This window comes from Mustela nivalis, assembly GCF_964662115.1.
Source record: "Mustela nivalis genome assembly, chromosome: 13".
Lineage (NCBI taxonomy): Eukaryota > Metazoa > Chordata > Mammalia > Carnivora > Mustelidae > Mustela > Mustela nivalis.
In genome coordinates, this window is record NC_139032.1 from 21,723,074 (window position 1) to 21,745,222 (window position 22,149).

Sequence of the window (22,149 nt, forward strand, 5' to 3'; positions counted from 1 at the left end):
GGTCGGGTGGGGGCTCTTTACAACTGGAAGAACAGAAAGGTTTAAAAGGTTTAAAACAGTGTTTACAGGAGATGGCGAGTTGGGGAGGAATCATCGTAAGCTTCTTTGTACCATTTCATCTATACTGTTTAATTTATTACAAGGTGCATTTACTACTCTAACACTAAGTATTATACCTCTTTTACTATTTCTTTTTTTTTTTTTAATATTTTATTTATTTATTTATTTGAGAGTGAGAGAGAGCATGAGAGGGGAGAAGGTCAGAGGGAGAAGCAGACTCCCCGTGTTGCTGGGAGCCTGATGTGGAACTCGATCCCAGGATTCGGGGATAATGACCTGAGCTGAAGGCAGTTGCTTAACCAACTGAGCCAACCAGGTGCCCTCTTTTACTATTTCTCTAAGAAATACTTGTTAAAATATTTATAATTCTTGTTAAAATGCAGATTCCTAGATGTATGTTCCAAACATAGTTTTCCTGAATTTGATACGCTTTGCTGGGGCCCACGAAATGGCACTGGAGCTATTGGCTTAGGCGTAGATCTTACTGAAAGGTTTGTTTGTTCATCCTCTTAAACTGCATTCCAGGATTGAGCTTCTTGTGATATCTTTACGTGCTGTCCTGCCTTCTGTGGTGTTTACCATAGCCTAGCATCCTTTTTTATTTCTTTACCACCAAGATGGAAAAAAAAAGATAACTTCTCTCTCTTTTTGCAATCGTCTTATCAAGGGGAATAACAGTTCTTTTCAATATCCTTTAAGCTGTGTCCCCTCTTGAACATAGAACAGCTAAAAGAATCTGTTAAGTTTTAAAATTCATGACAGTGACTGGTTTCTTAATTATGTAGGGAGAAACATTTTGAGACTTCTTTGTATCTTATTTTGATGCTGATCATTTTTTCTCATGCCTGTGACTGCAGAAATATTGATCTCAGCTTTACTTTGACCATTAATGAATTATGATGGCAATAAGCAGAGACACACACCTCCAGCCTCCTGGGAGCTTAATCTTCTGCTACAACGTTTGCATTTGTAAGTCAGCACCTGTGTAATCTATATTCTAACTATTTGTTATTCTCCTTTAATTACATATTGGTGGTGGTCCATTTGTAGCCTGAGAGCAACCAACTGGAGAGGCAAAGAGATTATTAAAATATTGACTTTAAATTAGAAGGCCAAAAGGAAACACAGCTGGGTTTTTTCCTACCCATTCCAATATGATGGCTTAGGCATAGTTATTCCCTTTCATGTCAAGGAGAGTTGGGTCTAAAAAATTAGTACAGAATTTTTACACTTAAAAAAACTTGAAAAAAAAAACTTGAAGTATGATTAACATACAATGTTATATTAGTTTCAGGTATATAACATTGATTCAACAATTCGGCATATTACTCTGCTCACCAGGATAAGTGTTGCCATCTATACCGTACAGTGCCCTGTGGTCGTCAGTGTTTCTGTTAGCATGAGCTTTACCTCATCTCGTGTCACCATTTGAGTCAGCAGTGGATACATTTTTTACATCCTATACTTCCTACTTGGTGCAGATCAGCCACTCAAGTTGGGGTTTAGGGCGTTGTGGATGGCCAAGTCACTCCCAGAAATCTTTTCCTTTTAGCATTTTGGTAAATAACATTCTTGTTTTGACATAATTTCAAATGTACACGAAAGTGTCAAGAATGGTGCAAGAAATCCCCTATACCCTTTATTGAGATTTGTATTTATCTGTATCTTGCACCATTCACAATCTTCCTATAAATCTATTTTTTAATTGCAAACTCTCTTTCTTTCCTGAATCATTCATGAGTAACTTGGAGACATTATGCCCTTTTACTCTGAAATATTTGGGTATTTTCCTAAGAACAGCATTCTCTTTAATAATCATGGTTGTTATCAAAGCCAGGTGTCTTGGGGGCGCCTGGGTGGCTCAGTGGGTTAAGCCGCTGCCTTCGGCTCAGGTCATGATCTCAGGGTCCTGGGATCGAGTCCCGCATCGGGCTCTCTGCTCGGCAGGGAGCCTGCTTCCCTCTCTTTCTCTCTCTGCCTGCCTCTCCATCTACTTGTGATTTCTCTCTGTCAAATAAATAAATAAAATCTTTAAAAAAAAACAAAAACAAAAACCAGGTGTCTTAACAATGATATAACATAAGCCTCATTCTAAATTTAAATTCACATTTTTTCAGTTGTCCTAGTAAATAATTTTAAGCTCATTTTCCCCCAGACCATTTTTTTCCCATGCGTTGAACTGAGTTGCCATGTCTCTTTTGTTTCCTCTATTTTGGAAAGATTTCTTAGCCTTCGTTTTCTTAACTTGATTTTTTTTTTTAAAGTTTGATTTATTTGAGAGAGAGAGAGAGCATGCATGCATGTGTGAACATAGAAGGGCAGGGGGAAGGGAGAGGAAGAAAGAATCTGAACGCCACACTGAACATGGAGTCTCATGCAGAGCTTGATCCCATGACCTTGAGATGAAACCAAGTTTTAGATGCTTAACCCACTGAGCCACCCAGACACCCCTTAACTTGACATTTATTTTATTTTATTTTATTTTATTCTATTTTATTTTATTTTTATTAAGTAAACCCTACCCTCAATTTTGGGCTCAAGGTCATGAGCCCAAGATTAAGAGTCACATGTTCTAAGGACTGACCCAGCAAGGCACCACATTAACTTGATTTTTTAAAGAGGGCAGATCTGTACTCTTCTTTGTTTTTGTTTTTTAATTTTGTGGAAGGGACCCTCATTCTAGTTTTGGCTGGGGTTTCCTCATATTTAGGCTTGATCTATGTATTTTTGGGCAGAGATACCATTGAGATGGTATGTCTTTGTTTGATGTATCATATCAGGAAGTACATGATGTCCATTCATCCCAATATCAGTGACATTGGCATTGATCTCTTCTTAGTTACAGCTTTTCTCTTTCTAAATTACAAGTAATTTCTGGGAAGATACTTTGAGATTATATCAGTATCTTGTTTTTAAATGTTTTCTGACTACTTTAGCATCCACTGCTGATGTTCTGACTCCATTATGCCTTATGGATTTTTTTTTTTTAAGATTTTTATTTATTTATTTAACACAGAGAGAGAGAAACAGCAAGAGAGGGAACACAAGCAGGGGGAATGGGAGAGAGAGAAGCAGGTCTCCCGCTGAGTAGGAAGCCCGATGCAGGGCTCGGTCCCACGATCTTGGGACCATGACCTGAGCCAAAGGCAGATGCCTAACGACTAAACCACCCAGGCACCCCTCCTTGTGGATTTATTAGTTGGCATTTTGCTGTAAGAAGGAGCTTTCCACTCTCCCATTTATTTATTTATTTATTTAAGTATGAACTCATGGATTCTTATGTTTTGTGGTGGGTTATGATCTTAATGTTATTTTTTTTATTTTGATACCCAGATTTTCCCAGCTTTGCCCAGTAGGCAGCCCCTTCAACCTGGTTTGTCTTTTTGCCATGGTTCCATGTGCCTCCATGTACCTCCTCACCCTCTTTAGCTCATCTTCTATTTACTCTGCCCCATCCCTGGAATTTCTCCAGTGAGCCCCTAGGTCAACTTTGGTAAGAAAATCGAATGTATCTTTTACACCTGCCCTCACTTTTCCCTTCATCTTTCAGTGACTTGTCCCATAAGTCCCTACTGTGACCATGATTTTCAGCACTAGCTAAAGAGAGAATTCTGATCAACTTATTTTACCTTAAAACTGTTTTGGAATGATTGTATTACCTTTCGTAGAATTACTTGCAATTTAAAAGAGGAAACCAGTTAGGAAGCAATACTCAATTAAAAGAATAATGGTCATAGGATTTTAGTGGTAAAGGAGATGGTAGATCACAGGGTTACAAACACATAAACTCGGGACCCTGGCATTTAGCATGAATGTGTGTGTGAAAGGCCATTGGTGTTACAACAGAGAGTGTGGTACAGGATGGGGTGGACCTAGAGGCTACAAGCCTGCCTAATGACATTTAAGTAAAAATAAGTGAATAAATAAAACACTGGGCAGACCAAGCAAAATTTGTTTATAATTCTCGCTTATCGGGGCAGGGGGGTGTTTATCGTTAAGGACTTTTGTATTAGAGAAAAGCTAACTTAGTTGTTTTAGCACTGTGCTTAGAGGAACCCCAGGGTGCTTTATGGAACTTTCCTGGCGGCTTTGGGAACACTATGAACAGATCCACTTGACCTCCTAAACTTTTGCTTCCTTAAGTACCCATTTGATGTGATAGCAGTGTGTGAGATTCTGTTTGAAGGAAGGGATCTGTGGATTTAAAGACATATATTTTAATACTGATTTATTTATTTTAGAGAGAGAGCAAGAGCAGGGGAAGGGGCAGAGGGAGAAGGAGAGAAAGAAACCTCAAGCAGACTCTGGGCTGAGCACAGAGCCCGAGGCAAGGCTCCACCTCAGGACCCCGAGATCACAACCTGGGCTTAAATCGGGAGTTGGCTGCTTACCCATCTGAGCCATCTAGGCACCCCAGGATCCGTGGATTTTAAAACCAGTTTGAAAGCCACTGAGGCAGACCAGCTTCCTCGTCTTGCTGATAAGTAAACTGAGGCCATCTGGGGATAACCAGCATTGCCACGGTTGTTAGTGGTAGAGTTAGGGCAAAAACCCTGGCCTTCCAATATGTGGTCCAGACCCTTTTCCCTATACAAAGCTGTTTCATCTAAAGGTGAAAAATCAGGTTCCAGTGCAGTGGGTTGTCCTAACGTCATTTACTATACACAAATCAGTCATATCTGAGTGAAGATGTCCTGGGTGAAGATAGCACTCTGTGCTCCGAAGACAAATATCCATCTTGATTCTATAACTTTATAGTTTGAACATGTATCTGAGTAAATATTTGGGTAGAAGAACCCAGTGATCAGACACTTTAGTTGCTGACTGACATGTTAAAATGATACTTTACAAAGAAATATTATTTCTTTTTTTTAAAAGATTTTATTTTTAAGTTATCTGTGCACCCAACATGGGGCTTGAAATAACAAGCCTGAGATCAAGAATCATACGCTCCACTGACGGAACTAGCCAGACCCCCCAGGAAATATTATTTCTAATAATTATATCAGTAAGTTTTTCAAGAATAATTCTTAAAACTGTTAGAAATGTTTTTCTTAATTGACAGAATGTCAAGAAACTTTTCCTTTTCCACTCTTATGAAATCATCCTTTTACTATCATAAGGTTTTTCATTTCTCCAGTGAAAATTTGCACATTTAAAGAAAAATAAACTCCATTATAAATAATTATATAGACCTTATAAATCACTTGAATACAACTCTTTTAATCATGTTGTGATGTATTAAAGTCCCTAGTTTTATTACAGTATAATAACTAACAGCTGGCCAACTTGCTTAAGTAATTCTGTTCTTAAACTTTTAGACTCTGTCTATGCAAAACATAAAACTGCAGTAATTACCGGAGTACTCTTGCAAGGCCAGTTCAAAATCTCCGCATCTCTTTTGTCTTTCATACAAAAATGAACTTTGTCTTCAATCACCCACTTCATTTTCCCTTGTGTAGTTAAGGTAGAAATAATATTTTTAAGAGGAAGATATATTCAAAATGAATGTTCATTGTCAACATATGATTTATAAAGGACAGGGACCAAGGCAGCTGCCTTGACCCTCAAGTCCTTACAAACTAGATTTAAAATATGGCCCATCTGAAATCTAGATCTGAATGTGCTTCTGTCCAGATTCCATTCATTTTGGTAGATGATCGATTGCTCTTGGAAGAGGCATTACTTTAACCTTTTGTGGGTTATTTTCGGAAATTTTAGACTAATATTCCTTTCACTCTTTTTTCTGTCATCTCTCCTTTTGGGAGAAGAGAGGTTTTTTATGTTTTGTATTTTTTTTTTCTTTGAAAGGAAATACTAGAGAGAATGAGTGGAAGTGCAAACAATCATATATTATTACTTAGCCTGAAATGAATGATATTAGCATCAGTGTCTACTTTTTAATCAATTACGGTCCATACATAGGCCTTCCTATTATAACTTCTTAACTCATGGATACTTACATTCTAATTATTGTTTGGATCTTTTTGCCCCTATCCAATAATTTCTCATTGGATTTGTCAGTTTACTGAGTTTATTATTTGACATGTTAGATTTCCCCTCTTATTGACCCCACAGGGCTATGCACATATTTATTCTATTTCATGGAGAAACAGTTATTAAGTGTTCATGGGGTTCACATGTTTCTATCTGTTGCTGTCTGTTTCCTTTTTCTTCCTTTCCCTTTTCTATCTTGAAATTGTCTTCACCTTCTAACCATAAGAGGCAGGTTGTAGGGGGATAGAGTTTATAAAATATAATGCCTGTCTCACAGGGCCATTGGGAGAAGGAAATAAAACCACAGCTAGAGGGGCTCTTAGTGCAATGCATAACATCCAATATTTACTTTTACTTTTCTGTCCTTTCAGGAATCTTACTTTGGCAAGCTTGGTAGGTCATCAGAACTGCTGTGCTGGACAAAATTTTCCTTTCAGTAAAATGAAAATCTACCTAGGAGTAACTAAGCGTGGCTCTTTTAGAATTTCCATTTAAATGACAATAGATAGGTTAATATTTTTGCCAAAGCAAGACAGTGTAGTGTGAAGGGAGGAGCCTCGGTCATAGGACAGAAGACTGGGGCTCAGTCACTAACCTGCCACGTGACCTTAGTCACCCAGCTTTTGGGCTTCAGTTTCTTCAACTGCATAAGAATGTGGATGATTCCCAGGGCAGTTTTGGTTCTAGAACCTGATGATTCTATTAATGCGGTGCTTTTAGAAATGGATTTATCTGTGTGATGGAAAAAGTCCGGGATGATGTACAGCCATGTGTTCCTGCTGGTTATTCCAGAGTGCTGGGACCAAGGATGCCCTTCCTGCCTTCCTGCCTTCTTCCCTTTCTTTTTACCTTCGTCCCTCCCCTTCCTCTCTTCCTTTTCTCCCTCCTTCCCTTTTTCTTTCCTTCTCTGTCGCATTTCTTCTTTCGGTAATTATTTGTAGCTCCTTCCATGAGCTAACCCTTCTAGCTAAGCTCTGGGATACACGAGTGAGCAAGGTGTCAGTCCTGCATCCATAGAACTCACAGTGAGTCTCTCTTCTCCCCACCTCCCCATAGGTACGAATATGTATGTATTTTTCTCTTGTCCTGAAGAATGTCACACATACAGAGAACATGAAGGAAGAGTACCATGAACATCTGTCTCCCCTAGATTCACCCATTATTAACATGTTTTGTTCCCTCCTCTTTCTCTGTGTATATTTATGTGTGTATTTTATCATTTAAAAGTTGGCAAACACCATGCTTCACCCCATGCAATTTAACGTGCATCTTCAAGAATTAGTATACTCTCATAAATAACCATAATACCATCATCAAACCTAACTTAGCCAACCCCCCCAAATTATCACCAAACTTATAGAATTATATAATGTCCATTTCATATTCAGATTTCCTTAATTGTCCCCCCCATTTTTTTTTTTTAAGATTTTATTTATTTATTTGACAGAGACATTGAGAGAGGGAATACAAGTAGGGGGAGTGGAAGAGGGAGCAGGGAGCCTGATGTGGGGCTCGATCCCAGGACCCTGGGATCATGACCTGAGCCAAAGGCAGACGCTTAATGACTGAGCCACCCAGGTACCCCCCAAAAATGTCTTTCATCATCTTTCCCCCTAGATCCCAGTTCAACAAAGTTCACACATTGTATTTGGTTTTGTTTGTTTGTTTGTTTGTTTTGCAAATCTCTCTCCCAGTTTATTATAATTTTTTTTAATTTTTAATTTTTTATAAACATATATTTTTATCCCCAGGGGTACAGGTCTGTGAATCACCAGGTTTACACACTTCACAGCACTCACCAAAGCACATACCCTCCCCAATGTCCATAATCCCACCCCCTTCTCCCAACCTCCCTCCCCCCAGCAACCCTCAGTTTGTTTTGTGAGATTAAGAGTCACTTATGGTTTGTCTCCCTCCCAATTCCATCTTGTTTCATTGATTCTTCTTCTACCCACTTAAGCCCCCATGTTGCATCACCACTTCCTCATTGTATTTGGTTTTTAAGTCTCTGTAGTCTTTCTCTCTCTTTTTTTTTTTTTTTTTAAGATTTTATTTATTTATTTGCCAGAGAGTGATCACAAGTAGGCAGAGAGGCAGAGAGAGAGAGGGGGAAGCAGGTTCCCTGCTGAGCAGAGAGCCTGATGCGGGGCTCGATCCTAGGACCCTGGGATTACAACCTGAGCTGAAGGCAGAGGCTTTAACCCACTGAGCCACCCAGGCACCCTCTGTAGTCTCCTTTAATAAAGAATTGTTCCCCCACCTTTTCTTCCTTTGTGATGACATTGACTTTTGGAAGAATCCAAGCTAATTATCTTGTAGAATATACAAAATTCTGGAGTTGTCTGTTTTTCTCTGTGGTGTCATTTAGCTTGTTTCAACATTCCATGCATTTACTGTAATCTGGAAGTGAATCTAGGGCTTTGATTGGACTTATGATACATGTTCTTGGCAGAAATATTTTATAGATGAAGGTGTGCTGTCTAGTTTAAATTTTCTACGAAGATCACTTACTACTTGTGATTCAAAAATAGAAATAAATTTAAATGTTTATTGCATGACATGTCATTGAAATAAAATAAAAAAAGCATGAGTTTTGCTAGAGGAGGCCTGGATTTGAATGCATAACAGCTTGACCGCATCACATTAACTAATCTAGTCCTTTGGTTCTCCACAAAAGGCCAGGGAAGACAGAATTACTCTGGAAACTTTCTTGAAATGTGCATGCTTGTCCCTCTATTCCCCTCCTTAGCATTTTGTAAAAGAAGTGTTTGTTTTGCCTACCCCTCATTCTTGCTACCCTTCTCACCCCGACCCAGGGTTAAATGCCACCAGAGCTCTGCCAGGTGTCCTCATCTGAGAAATTTTAAAAATCTCTACCTTGAAGCATTGTCACGAGAAATGGAGATTAATAGTAAGACAGGTAAAGGACACAGGACAGAGTCTGCTGCATTATTATATGCTCAATATATCACCACAGTTATTCTTATTGTTGTGGTGTTTGCCAAAATGAGAGAGAAAGAGAAAGAACTTGAAAAGAAACAGGGCAGAAGAAAGAAAGGAGAGAAGAATATTAGTTTCTACATGGTTCCTTCAAATAACTTTCCAACAGTGTTTTGTGCTTATGTGGTGACCTCAGTAAATGTTCACCTGGGACAGTGCTATGACACAATCATCATTAACATTTTTGCAGCCCTTTACAGTTTACAAAGCACATCTGCGTTCATTATCATGTTGGATACATACCGTCTTTCATGGAGATAGCTGTGTTTCGTGCTTCGCCCAAGGACACAGAGGAATCAGTGGGGGAGCACAACTTAGGAGTTCTGATTGCACAACAGACTTCTTTTGCTGAAAATGTGCAGCCTGGCACAGACACCAAATGTCTCCTTTCTAAATTTCTGACCGAGGGACTCTTCCCTTATGGTGTAGGTTACTGAAATGCTTAGTTAAAGCTCCCTGAGTCTATTTCAGACTTACAGCTCCTCAAGCTGCACTGGGTGACATTTCCTATACTGTCATGTGTTGTCAGTCAGCCAGAAGGCTTCTGTTATTTCTTGCTCTCTGCTCTCACAGAGAGAGAAGTACTGGGTAATGAACCTGAATTAATACTGACACATGCATATTAAAAATGCATTCAGATCCCTTAGCTGTACTAATTCCCCTGCTCAAATCGTATAGCATTGGATAGATTAAAAGACACCCAAGTATTGGCCCTTGTTCTTTGAAGGAGATAAATTTGGTGTTTCTCGATGTTGACATTGAGGTTTTTTCTGTATGGTCATGTTTAGCTCTTTTTTGAGCAGGAAAAGTATTGCTATTTTAAACAAAAACAGACTATCTTTGGTTTAGCAAACTAGTAGTGTGGCATGAATCATTTTTGGAGGAGATGAGGTTTCTTTCTTTTTTTTTTTTTTTAATTAACTTCAAGATCTTTTCTAGTTTCTTTGGTGAATTCTCCTTTGTACCACAAGGTACTTAGATGTGTACTGCTCAGTTTGCAAATATTTCTGACTTCCTAGTTATCTTTTTAGTAATGGTACTTGTATTTCTACAATGTTTTTGTATCTCTGATGTCCAGGGAGCAGATTTTTTTTTTTTCTTTTTCTTTTTCTTTTTTTTAACGTAAGCTCCACACTCAACTTGGAGCCCGGCATGGAACTTGAACTCACAACCCTGAGATCAGGACCTGAGCTCGGATCAAGAGCCAGAGGCTCAACCAATAGAGTCAGCTAGGCGCCCCCAGGGATCAGATTCTGTGATTTTAGTCATGTGAAAGTTGCTGAGACATGCTTTGCTATCCAGATTATGTCAATTTTGTAAATATTCCAGGTATACTTGAAGAAAGAAATGTTTTCTGTAGTTGTTGCTGGGAATGTTCCTTGTACATCAGTTACAGCAAGTTTGTTAATCTTGTTCAAACCATCTGTATTTTTAACCAACTTACTTGTTTTGACTGTTGGCCCACTCTGGTATTTACTCAAAAAGGGGTGTTTAAATCTCTCAATAAATGTGTGTATGGATTCATTTCTTTCTTCAGTTTTTGCTGTATATATTTTGAGACAAAGTTAATAGGTGAATACAAATTTAGAATTGCTCTGTTTTCTCACAAGGAAGCGTTCCAATATATCTTGACTTCTGCTTTCTGTTTAAAGTCTACTATGATATTACTACAGTGGTACCATCTTTCTTTTGGTTAACATTTGCATCTTCCTTATCTTCCTTTTCCTTTTTCTATCCAATTGCTCTCAATCTTTTAAAATATTTTATGTGTGTCTCTTTTAAAATTCTACCATATTTCCCTTATATATTTTTGCTGACCTTTTAAAGTTAAATTTCAGACATTGTGACTGTTCAGACTAATTTTTAGCATACATCCCTCCCAGATAATTCCCTAATATCATCTAATACTCAACTGATATTCAAATACTACCAGTTGCCTGTAAGATGATTTTTATAACTCTATGGGTCATTGCATTTGACTGTGTTGCTGCTAGTCTTTTTTTTTTTTAATTTTTATTTATTTATTTTGACAGAGAGAGATCACAAGTAGGCAGAGAGGCAGGCAGAGAGAGAAGGGGAAGCAGGCTCCCCGCTGAGCAGAGAGCCTGATGTGGGGTCTGATCCCAGGATCCTGAGACCATGACCTGAGCTGAAGGCAGAGGCTTTAACACATTGAGCCACCCAGGCATCCCACCACTAGTCTTTTTAAAATCTAGAATAAGCTAACTTAATTGACACATTGTTGTATTAAAAGTGACTGACTATGAGAAAATGACACAGATATTTTACTTATTTTTTTTTCTTTTCTGATTGTGTGTCATACTTTAAAAGGTCGGATAAAAAAAAAAAAAGAAAACCACGCAAGGATTCCAAGGAAACTGTCAACAATCACTAGAATCCGAGTGGTACCTGCAGGAAGAATATATAGGACTGTTAAGATGACGACATGATATGAAACAGATATTTTATTTTGCTTTTTTATTATGTTATGTTAGTCACCATAAAATACACCATTAGTTTTTGATTTAGTGTTCCAAGATTCATTGTTTATGTACAACACCCAGTGCTCCATGCAATACGTGCCCTCCTTAATACCTACCACCAGGCTCACCCATCCCCCCACCTCCTCCCCTCTAAAACCCTCAGTTTGTTTCTCAGTCCACAGTCTCTCCTGGTTCTTCTCTACTTTCCCCCACTTCACTTTTTCTTTCTTTCTCCTAATGTTCTCCATGTTATTCCTTATCTTCTACAAGTAAGTGAAACCATATGATAATTGACTTTCTCTGCTTAACTTATTTCACTCAGCATAATCTCCTCTAATCCCATCCATGTTAATGCAAAAGTTGGGTGTTCATCCTTTCTGATGGCTGAGTAATATTCCATTGTATATATGGACCATATCTTCTTTATGCATTCATCTGTTGAAGGGCATCTCAGCTCTTTCCACAGTTTGACTATTGTGGACATTGCTGCTATGAACATTGGGGTACATATGGCCCTTCTTTTCACTACATCTATATCTTTGGGGTAAATACCTAGTGGTACAATTGCCATACGGCAGCTATATTTTTAATTTTTTTGAGGCATCTCCACACTTTCCAAAGGTTGCTGCACCAACTTGCATTCCCACCAACAGTGTAAGAGGGTTCGCCTTTCTCCACATCCTCTCCAACAGTTGTTGTTCCCTGCCTTGTTAATCTTTGCCATTCTAACTGGTGTAAGGTGACATCTCAATGTGGTTTTGATTTAAATTTCCCTGATGGCCAATGATGATGAACATTTTTTTCATGGGTCTGCTAGCCATTTGTATGTCTTCATTGGAGAATTGTCTGTTCATGTCTTCTGCCCATTTTTTGACATGATTACCTGTTTTGGGGGTGTTGAGTTTGAGAAGTTCTTTATAGATCTTGGATATCAGCCCTTTGTCTGTAGTGTCATTTGCGAATATCTTCTCCCACTCCTTGGGTTGCCTCTTTGTTTTGTTGACTGTTTCCTTTGCTGTGCAGCAGCTTTTAATCTTGATGAAGTCCCAGAAGTTCATTTTCACTTTTGTTTCCTTTGCCTTTGGAGACGTGTCTTGAAAGAAGTTGCCGTGGCCAGTGTTGAAGAGGTTACTGCCTATGTTCTCCTCTAGGATTTTGATGGATTCCTGTCTCACATTGAGGTCTTTCATCCATTTTGAGTTTATAATTGTGTATAGTGTAAGAGAACGTTTGAATTTCATTCTTCTATACATAGCTGTCCAATTTTCCCAGCACCATTTATTGAAGAGACTGTCTTTTTTCCACTGTGTATTTTTTCCTACTTTGTCAAAGATTATTTGACCACAGAGTTGAGGGTCCATATCTGGGCTCTGTGTTCTGTTAGATTGGTCTATGTGTCTATTTTTGTGCCAGTACCATGCTGTCTAGGTAATCACAGCTTTGTAATAAAGTTTGAAATCAGGCAGTGTGATACCCCCAACTTTGCTTTTCTTTTTCAACATTTCCTTAGTGATTCAGGGTCTTTTCTGGTTCCATACAAATTTTAGGATGAAACAGATATTTTAAAAATCACTTAAGCTGTGTATAAGAAATACAGTCATACATCTTGTTTGTTATACTAATCTGACATGCAAAGAGTAGAAGTAAAAAACAAGGGCTTTTGTATCTGCCACCAATTGTGAACATGACTACCTTCCTGATATATTTATCTATTTCTATCTACCTACCTATTTATCAGTATTTTTAATATGGTTGAGTCCATTCTGTATAGAATTTTGCCTTTAGTGTAGCAATTTTATATCACATTTTGTACCTTCTTATTCTTTAAAATTACTGTAGTTAAATCTTTAATGGTTGCATAACGTGCTGTTAAGTGAATGTACCATGATTTTGCAGTCATCTCCTGTTGAATGTTTAGGCTTTTTTCAGTTTTTAATGCTTAATAATAATATCATAATAATGTATAATAATATCATAAATAATACTATATAAATAATATCACAAATCTCAAAAATCATATTTTTGAAGAAATTTTATTCATTGTCATTTTTACATTTTATTCATTATTATTTTATTCATATTATTCATTTTACATTTTATTCATTATCATTTTTGCATTTTACATTATATCCTCAATATAGAGGGTGGAATTATTTTTGAGGTAGTCTCATTATAGAGAAGTAAAATTTCTGAAAAAGGGATAACCTCTTTTAAGGCCTTCCAAATTTTAAAAATCCCAAAGCTTATTGCATTGGATTGGATGTCCTCTTCAAAGGGGACACAGCTTGGGAGATCTTGTGAATAATTAGTTACTACACACCTATAGTGGATACTTAGTTTCCACCTGTTACGAAAGCCAATAGTACCATATATGTTCCTAGACTCCTTGAAGTGAGGGCATTGGCCCGTGACCTGGGATAGATCAATCAGATTGGCCGCTTCCACACTTCGAGGCTGAAGCTGTTTATGCAAGGAAGCAGGTACAGTGGAGACTCCATCTGGAGCACATGTGTAGTGGCAGAGAAGTGAGCAAGGCAGCGACTGATGTACGTTCGGTGCTGAGATAGGATAAGTTCAAGCCATGAGGTCCAGCATGCGATGGTGTTGGCAGCACTGTCCTTAGCAGCAGGGCTCAGATATGATTTTGGCTCTGCCCTAACCAATGTCTAGTGTCTCACATTCTTTGCCATTTACTGAGCATGGTTGACCAGTCTTCCCTGATCTATGTTAATCCTAATATCCTTTCATAAATTACTTTTCTGTTAGAAGCAACCAGAGTTGTATTCTACTGCATATGAAAAGGAACTTGATCAAATTTCCATGCAGCGATTCTACTCCTGGGTAGCAGGACTTATTTTAAACAGCAGGAGAATTGGCATGCACAACGGGAGATTTGGGACAGTAGAGAGGGCTCAGTAAGGTAACCTGTCAGGACCAGAAGTTGGAAAGGTCTGGTTGAATGAACTGGGGTAGTATTGGAAGGTGAGGATGAGATCAGCTTCTTAAGAGGGTAATACCGATCATTCTTGGACTCTCAATCTGGTTGTAAGCAGTTATTCAGGAGTCCAGCCCTCAGAAATGTGACTCCAGAAACCGGGTCTGAGAAGGTGACTAAAGGTTAAGCCACTGAACATCTGGTGAGCCAACAGCCTTGCTTGGGGCTTAGTGTGAATGTGAGGCTGTAGGCGGGATAGAGAGGCAGTAGCAAATGAAGTTGTGTAGACTGGAAGTGGAAGATCACAACCCTCATGGAAAACCATGCAACCACTTTTGGAAATTCTCTTTAGCAATTTCTTCAGAAGCAGTTTTCAAGCAATACTACCAAAGCAGCCTCATAACATACAAGGTCTGCTTTGTGTCTGACCTGAACCTGTGTTGCCCCTGCTGGATCACCTTTGCCATGGGGATGGGTTTGGGGTAGATTTAGGCCATTTTTAAAATGCCGAGAATATAGATTGTAACCACTGGGGTTATTTAAAAGGCAATCTTTAGAATAACTATTTATTTAGCCTTTATAGGTTTCCAAAGTTATACCAGTGCTTCACATTAACTTTCACATTCCTTTAAATCTCCCAACAACCCTGAAAGGTAGGAATTAGTAACCCTGCTTTCCAGATGAACACACAGGCTGAGAAGTTAATTAACAGATAAGACAGCAAATGAGTAGTAAAGTGAGAATTCAAACCCAGATCTGGCTCACTCTAAAGCATAGGCTCGTTCTTTAGGCAGCACTTAGGGAGGGTCCAGAAAGACTTTAAACAATTTCAGCATTACTCTTGTCTCCTTGGGGGACTGCTTTAAAAGGAACAGTGTACATCTGACTCTATAAATCTGGGATTTTAAAAGTCACAGTTAAATAAATAGAAGTCCATTTGCAAAAAAAAAAAAAAAAAAAAAAAAAAAACAATAGGATTCTGCCCAAATGTAGTGGATTGCCCTTGAATTAAGGGCTTAAAAACAGTAAAAAGTAAGAAACAGTAGATCTGAATACAATTCGAGTAATCAGACATCTTCACTGATTTTCATATGCAGCAAAAGCTGTGTTTTTTTTTTTTTTTTAAGATTTTATTTTTAAGCAATCTCCATACCCAACGTGGGGCTCAAACCCACAATCCCGAGATCAAGAGTCACAGCTCCATGGACTGAGCCAACCAGGTGCCCCTGTACTAATTCAGTGACACATTGAAAAGTTAGCCTAGCTTGTGTCACCCTAACTGCAGATTCTCTCTTGCCTGGACATGTACCTTCCTTCCAAGGTACAGAAGGGCAAGCCCACCTATGAAGGGATTTATTTCTGAGCATTTCTTTCCACAATTTTTAATGTGTATTTGTTACCACATTTAATAGCTAGAAATCTAACCCTCTAGACGTCATTTGGCTAACAGCAGGTCTGTCTTCAGACAGACACTAATGCTAAGCAGTGCTATCTTCCATGCTGTTCCTTTCCTCCTACACTTATTTCAGACATCCCCGCTTCCAGCCAGACAGTCCTAGACTGCCCCTGCACAGCAAGCAAAATAAACCTGTTTTGTAAAAATCACTCCTTTGATTTGTCCCAGCCTTGGACCCTGCTTGGTTAGGGGCACTGGTCATGAGGCATGTCATCTTGGGCCATCCCGATGGGGTGGGGAGTAGACCACCCGTGGCTTCCCAGCTGTACTGCCTGTGGAGCAAAGGGTTCAGAGCAAAAGACTTTCAAAAAATACAATAATAGTTTAAAAAAAAGAAGAAGAAGAAGAAGAAGAAGAAAGAACAAAAGGGAGAAGACCTCTTTGAAAATCCTTACTGTTTCCTACTGTCTCCTACAGTGATTGCCTTTTCATTAGTGTTGGCCTAACAATGTGGAAATTTTCTTTTCACTTTGCTGTCTGCCTAACCTTTGAGTTAAAAATTGTGGTGAGCCATCTATCAAGGTTAGCTAAAACAATGTTGGAACTGGGAATCACCACCTCGTCCTTTAGCTGTTGTATATTCTGTTCATCCTTTGAAAAGTAAGACAATATATTGTTTTACTTACTTGAGAGAGAACGAGAAAGAGAGAAAGCTCAAGGAGGGGAGAGGAAGAAGTAGGCTCCCCGATGAGCAGGGAGCCCAAGACAGGGACTCCATCTGAGAACCCTGGGATCATGACCGGAGCCAGACAAAGGCAGGTGCTAACTGACTGAGCTACAAGGTCCCCCCAAAATACTTATTGTTCAAGATCCCTTTAGTTACTGACAACCAAAATCTAAATTGGATTTGTTGAGGGAAAAGGGAATAATTTATTAGGGGGATATTAGAATATTGTAAGTAACCAAAGGTGTGGTTAAATTTAACCTGTGGGACAGGGCACCTCGGTGCCTCAGTGGGTTAAAGCCTCTGCCTTCGGCTCAGGTCAGGATCCCAAGGTCCCAGGATAGAGCCCTGCCTCAGGCTCTGTGCTCAGCAGGGAGCCTGCTTCCCTCCTCTCCTCTCTCTGCCTACTTCTGTGCCTACTTGTGATCTCTCTCTGTCAAATAAATAAATAAAATCTTAAAAAAAAAAATAAAAGTTAACCTATGGGAAAGACAAAGAAATAGCGAGGAATTTAACACAAAGTAAAATAAAACCAGACCCAGGAAGCAAACTACTATCAGTATTCTTTTCATCTGTGCTCTTCCTGGTTGTTCAGGTCATTCTCATTATAGATATTGACTTTCACATATTGTAGTTAAAACACCAAAGAGGGACTGACTTTGTTCTTTAATTCCAGACAGAAAAGTCTTCTGGAAGGCCCTGATTATCCTGGCCTTGGACAGGGGCCCCAGCCTGATTCGAAGGGTTGTGTCAGTTGCCTGGGCCATCTAAAAACAGCAACATGGTACCCCAATCTCTCTGAACCACATAAGACATATGGAATGGAGTAGTTCTAAGAAGGGAGTTTCTTGGAAGGAAGAAGGGGTTCTAGTCAAACAAAATAGCAAATATCCACTATAAATATATATATTATATTTGCACAAAGACCTGAGATGTGGTTCTTATCTGGTTTTGTCCATTTAGCAACCAGACTCTTGATAAAAGTCAGAAATCAACTTGATATGTATATTTGGCAAGAACGATAGGATTGATTTATTCATTCATTCATTCATTTTAACTTGGGATTGCAATGAAGACAAAATATATTAATAACTGGATCTACATTCTGAAGAAAACCAAATAAGGGCTTATAGTAGTTTACACTCCTATTTACCCATATCACTGTGGAAGTGCATTGTCATGAGTTCTCATGTTCACCTCTTGTTCCTCCTCGTGAAAGCAGTGACCACTGCAAAATTATGTAGCTAAGGGGATTTTCTGTGCTGGTTTGGACTGGATTCTTTTCCGCATGCTCTCCATTGTTTTTGTCTTACCTGGTTTGGTCTAAGCTAAGGTGTCCACTTTTTATCTTGGAATTCTTATCTCTGCGTGTTGCCTCTGCTAAACGGCTGGAATGGCTGTGTTCACCGCGGGCCCCTGACCTGAGTGAGTTCTGTAGGCCCTCTCTTGGGTGACTCTCTCTCCAGGAGCTGATGGTAGATGAAATGTTTGAAACTCCCGGGGCAGGATGCATCTTTTCCTGCCTGTTATCTGAAGAGCATATAGGGAGATTGTCCCTTTACTAAACTCTTATGTAAGATCATGAAACATTCCTTCTCTCCACCACCCATCTCACCTGACTCCCTGACACAATATATTGCCAGCAACCTAGATATTATTGTTCATTAATTCATGTCTAACATGCACTGGCTTATACTAAGTGTTATTGAATATCTAAAAATAGGCACAGAGCCTGGAAGTGAGAAGTGAAAATTGCAAAATAGTTGGGTGAAAAAAAATGATGGGACACATAGAGCCTTTTGGTATTTTTCCCTGTGGTTATCTTTTACAGGTTAAATAAGATTAATATTCTTGGTGAACCAAGGGCAATTAGCCACTTTAGATGTTTTGCTGCTTCTTAGCCTGCTCCAGAATCTGTTTTATTTGTTTAATTTAACAGGACATTGCCTTGATTGGGGTCATTCGGATAAAATGCTTTGCTTTACATGTTTGCAATCATGTTTGCATGTTTGCATTTCTGAATTTCTGCATTTCAAATCAGGCAACTAGTTTCAGCAAATATACTTTCATGTACATATAGCATGAAACCATTTTAAAACAAACCCCAAAAATGGTCTTTAGCAGTGAAAGGCATTTTCTATTTTTAGGAACAATTTTGGAGGGATGGAGGGAGGGAAGTTTGGCTTTATTTTAAAAAATAGTACAATTGAGAAGCATCTGGCTATCTCAGTCCATAGAGCTTGTAATTCTTGATCTTGGGGTTCCAACTCCACAATGGGTATAGAAATTACTTAAAAATAAAAAAATCTTTAAGAATAAAACAGTGTAATTGAGTATGTAATATTTTTAAAAAATATTTTACTTATTTATTTGACAGAAAGAGAGAGGGGGAAAAAAGCAGAAGCAGCAGCAGAGGGGGCAGGAGAAGCAGGCTTTTCGTTATGTAGGGAACCCGATGTGGGGCTCAATCCCAGAACCACAGGATTATGACCTGAGCCGAAGGTAAATACTCAACCAACTGAGCCACCCAGGTGCCCCTGTGTATGTAATTTTTTTAAAAGATTTTATTTGCTTGTCAAGAGAGGGAGTATGCACGAGAGAACACACGCAGGGAGAGCAGCCAGCTGAGGGAGAGGCAGGTTCCCCATTGAGCAAGGAGCCTGATGTAGGATTTGATCCTAGGACCTGATCTGAGTAAAAAAAAAAATTAAATGCAAAATTGTAGGCTAGTGAAATTATGGAAATAGTCCAAGTGTCCATCGACTAATGAATGGATATGGAAGATGTGGTGTGTGTATACACACACACACACACACACACAGTGGAATATTATTCAGCCGTAGAAAAGAATAAAATATTACCATTTGTAACAAGCTAGAGACTATGACGCTAAATGAAATAAATCAGAGAAAGACAAATACCATATGATTTCATTAGTATGTAGAATTTAAGAAACAAAACAAATGAGCAAAGTGGGGTTAAAAGAGAGAGAGAGGCAAAACAAATAGCCAACTTTTTTTTTTTAATATTTTATATATTCATTGGACAGACAGAGATCACAAGTAGGCAGAGAAGCAGGCAGAGAGAGAGGAGGAAGCAGGCTCCCTGCTGAGCAGAGCGGGGCTCGATCCCAGGACCCTGGGATCATGACCTGAGCTGAAGACAGAGGCTTAACCCACTGAGCCACCCAGGTGCTCCCAAATAGCCAACTCTTAACTCTAGAGAACAAACCAGCGGTTGCCCCAGGAGAGGTGGTTGGGGGGGGGGGGGTGAAACAGGTGCTGGGGACTAAGGAGCGTACTTGTCGTGATGAGCACCAGGCAGTGTTTGGAAGTGTTGAATCACTGTATTGTACGCCTGAAACTATATTACCCTGTATGTTAACTAACTAGAATATGAATAAAAGTTAAAAAAATTATAGGCTAGTATTTTTCTAATTATATTAATAAACTGAACACTCTGACAGGGGCAAAAAAAGGTTGCAATTATTCCAATCCCTGATGATTACTGAGCAACAGACCTTTCTGCCCTTTATTCGCTCCTGCTTCCCTGGATCTCACAGGACCGTGTAGTGCTTACATTCATCCTCTGTTTTCCAGGAAACCTCGCAGAGGCATCTTCTCATGTGCTACAAAGATGATTTCACAAATAATTGTGTTACTATGGGATTATTTAATCTTTCTAACCAATCTGTAAGCTAACTATCCTAGGCCCACTGGCTATCCATGTCAGGGCTGAGATGTGTATCCACAATATTTGATTTCAAGTTAAGGACCTTTCTCGCTTCATTCCTATTTCTCAAATTAGGGTCTGAAGATCCTTGAAAGTCTGCAGTTGTGTTCTTAAGGGGTCCCTAGTTCTCTGTGAGAATTTAACTCTGTGTTTTCATTTTGATGATAATAATAAATGACTGTCAACATATTTTGGTTCCTTTGGATGAGCAGCTGAACAGAGAGCTGCCACATGCTTTTGGGACCTGCGTTTTTGTCTGTCTTTAAGATTTTGTGGTGCCAGAGAGTGCCACTTTAATTGTTGGAGACAAATGATTTGGGGGAAAAAAGAGCACACGGGTAGTTAAAATGTGAAGGTTGCATTCTCAGTAAGTGAAGGCTAAATGACTTCATCACAAGATGTATGAAGGAAGGTTTCTACATAACTTAATAATTGAGACAAGAGATGGAAACATTGAGTCATTGTACAGCATGCAGTCAGCACACTGGACTCAGAAGAGCCAGCACACTGGCCATATTCAGGTTGTGGGGTGGAGTGGCCATCTGCACCTATCCCATTAAATTAAAATCATTCTGGACACTATAGGAGCATCTAGGTGGGATGAAGGAGTATAGTATCATGGAAGGCAATGGAAGATAGTGTTTCAAAAAGGAAGTCAAGTTAGCAGTGCGAGCTGCTGCCTAGAAGATAAATATAGTTAGTGTCTATCAACTGTAGTGACTTGGAAGACATCGGTAACCTTGGGGAAGTACGTTTCATTGGAGTGATGGGGTGGAAACCAGATTGGAGTGGACAGAAGCATAAGAGATGGGGAAGTTGAGGCAGTAAAGGTGAACAACTTAACACCTATATGAAATTTGGGAGATCAAGGATTTAGCTAGAGTTGGACATGGAATCAAGGGAGAAATTTTCCTTAAATAGGAGGTAGTTGAACTGATGGACTGAGGCTGGAAGAGAAGCTGGTGTTGAACCAGATGATGTCATCATGTCTGGGAGCGGGAGGGGGTGAAATCAGAAGACAGGACATGGTGTGGGCTGATACTGAGTAGGGTACCACTGCCACTGGTAAGAGGGAAGGCAGGATATACTCAATACCTGCTGCTGGCAAACAACAAAGAACACAGTTCCCCCATCCTCGAGAAGCTGCAGTCCAGTTGGAGGGACAAGACTTTGCAACAGAATAGAATAGCTCTGTCTGTGATCAGCCTAGGTAATGAGTGCTATAGTATTTCAGAGGGGATCAAGGAAGTTTTCATGAGAAGTGGCATTTGATTTGGAACTTGAAAGCAGAGTAAGATTTTCCTAGGCTGGAGATATAAGTGGTAAGAGAAAATAAAGGAGAAGAGCCCATTTCATGTAGAGGGACTGGCATGAACAAAGGATTGAAGTGCTGCACTTCAATGAATTTATCCTTCAGCAAAGAAACAGGGACTTCTTTTTTCTGTTTATTATTATTTTTTTGGATCTGCACTCTGATGGAGCACAGCATTTTAGAGGAAGAAAGAGACCTTAGAGATTATCCTGTCTAGTGTCCTTATTTTTCTAGGTATTGAAAATTGAGGTCCAGAGAAATGGAAGTGACTATTGAAAGTCACAAAACTCAGAGGCTTTAGTTGGGCTTTGGCTCACAGATGTAGCATCCACAACATTACATGTGTTATAAGAATAAAATACATTCAATAACACTGATTCTTATTGAATTACATCAGACCTGCAAGGGAGTGAAGATCAAAAGATATTTAAGATTTCAGTGTATTTGTTTTTAAAGAAATATAGTTACATAGTCAGCATGGTTATATTCTAAAAAAATTTTGCTGTGGAG

The 22,149-nt window shown here is 39.1% G+C and overlaps 1 long non-coding RNA gene across 4 annotated transcripts in view; it reads left to right on the plus strand.

Moving 5' to 3' along the window:
* Positions 1-22,149, plus strand: part of LOC309847016 — a 159,254-nt gene that overhangs the window by 34,422 nt on the left and 102,683 nt on the right. The gene's annotated exons all lie outside the window — the stretch shown is intronic.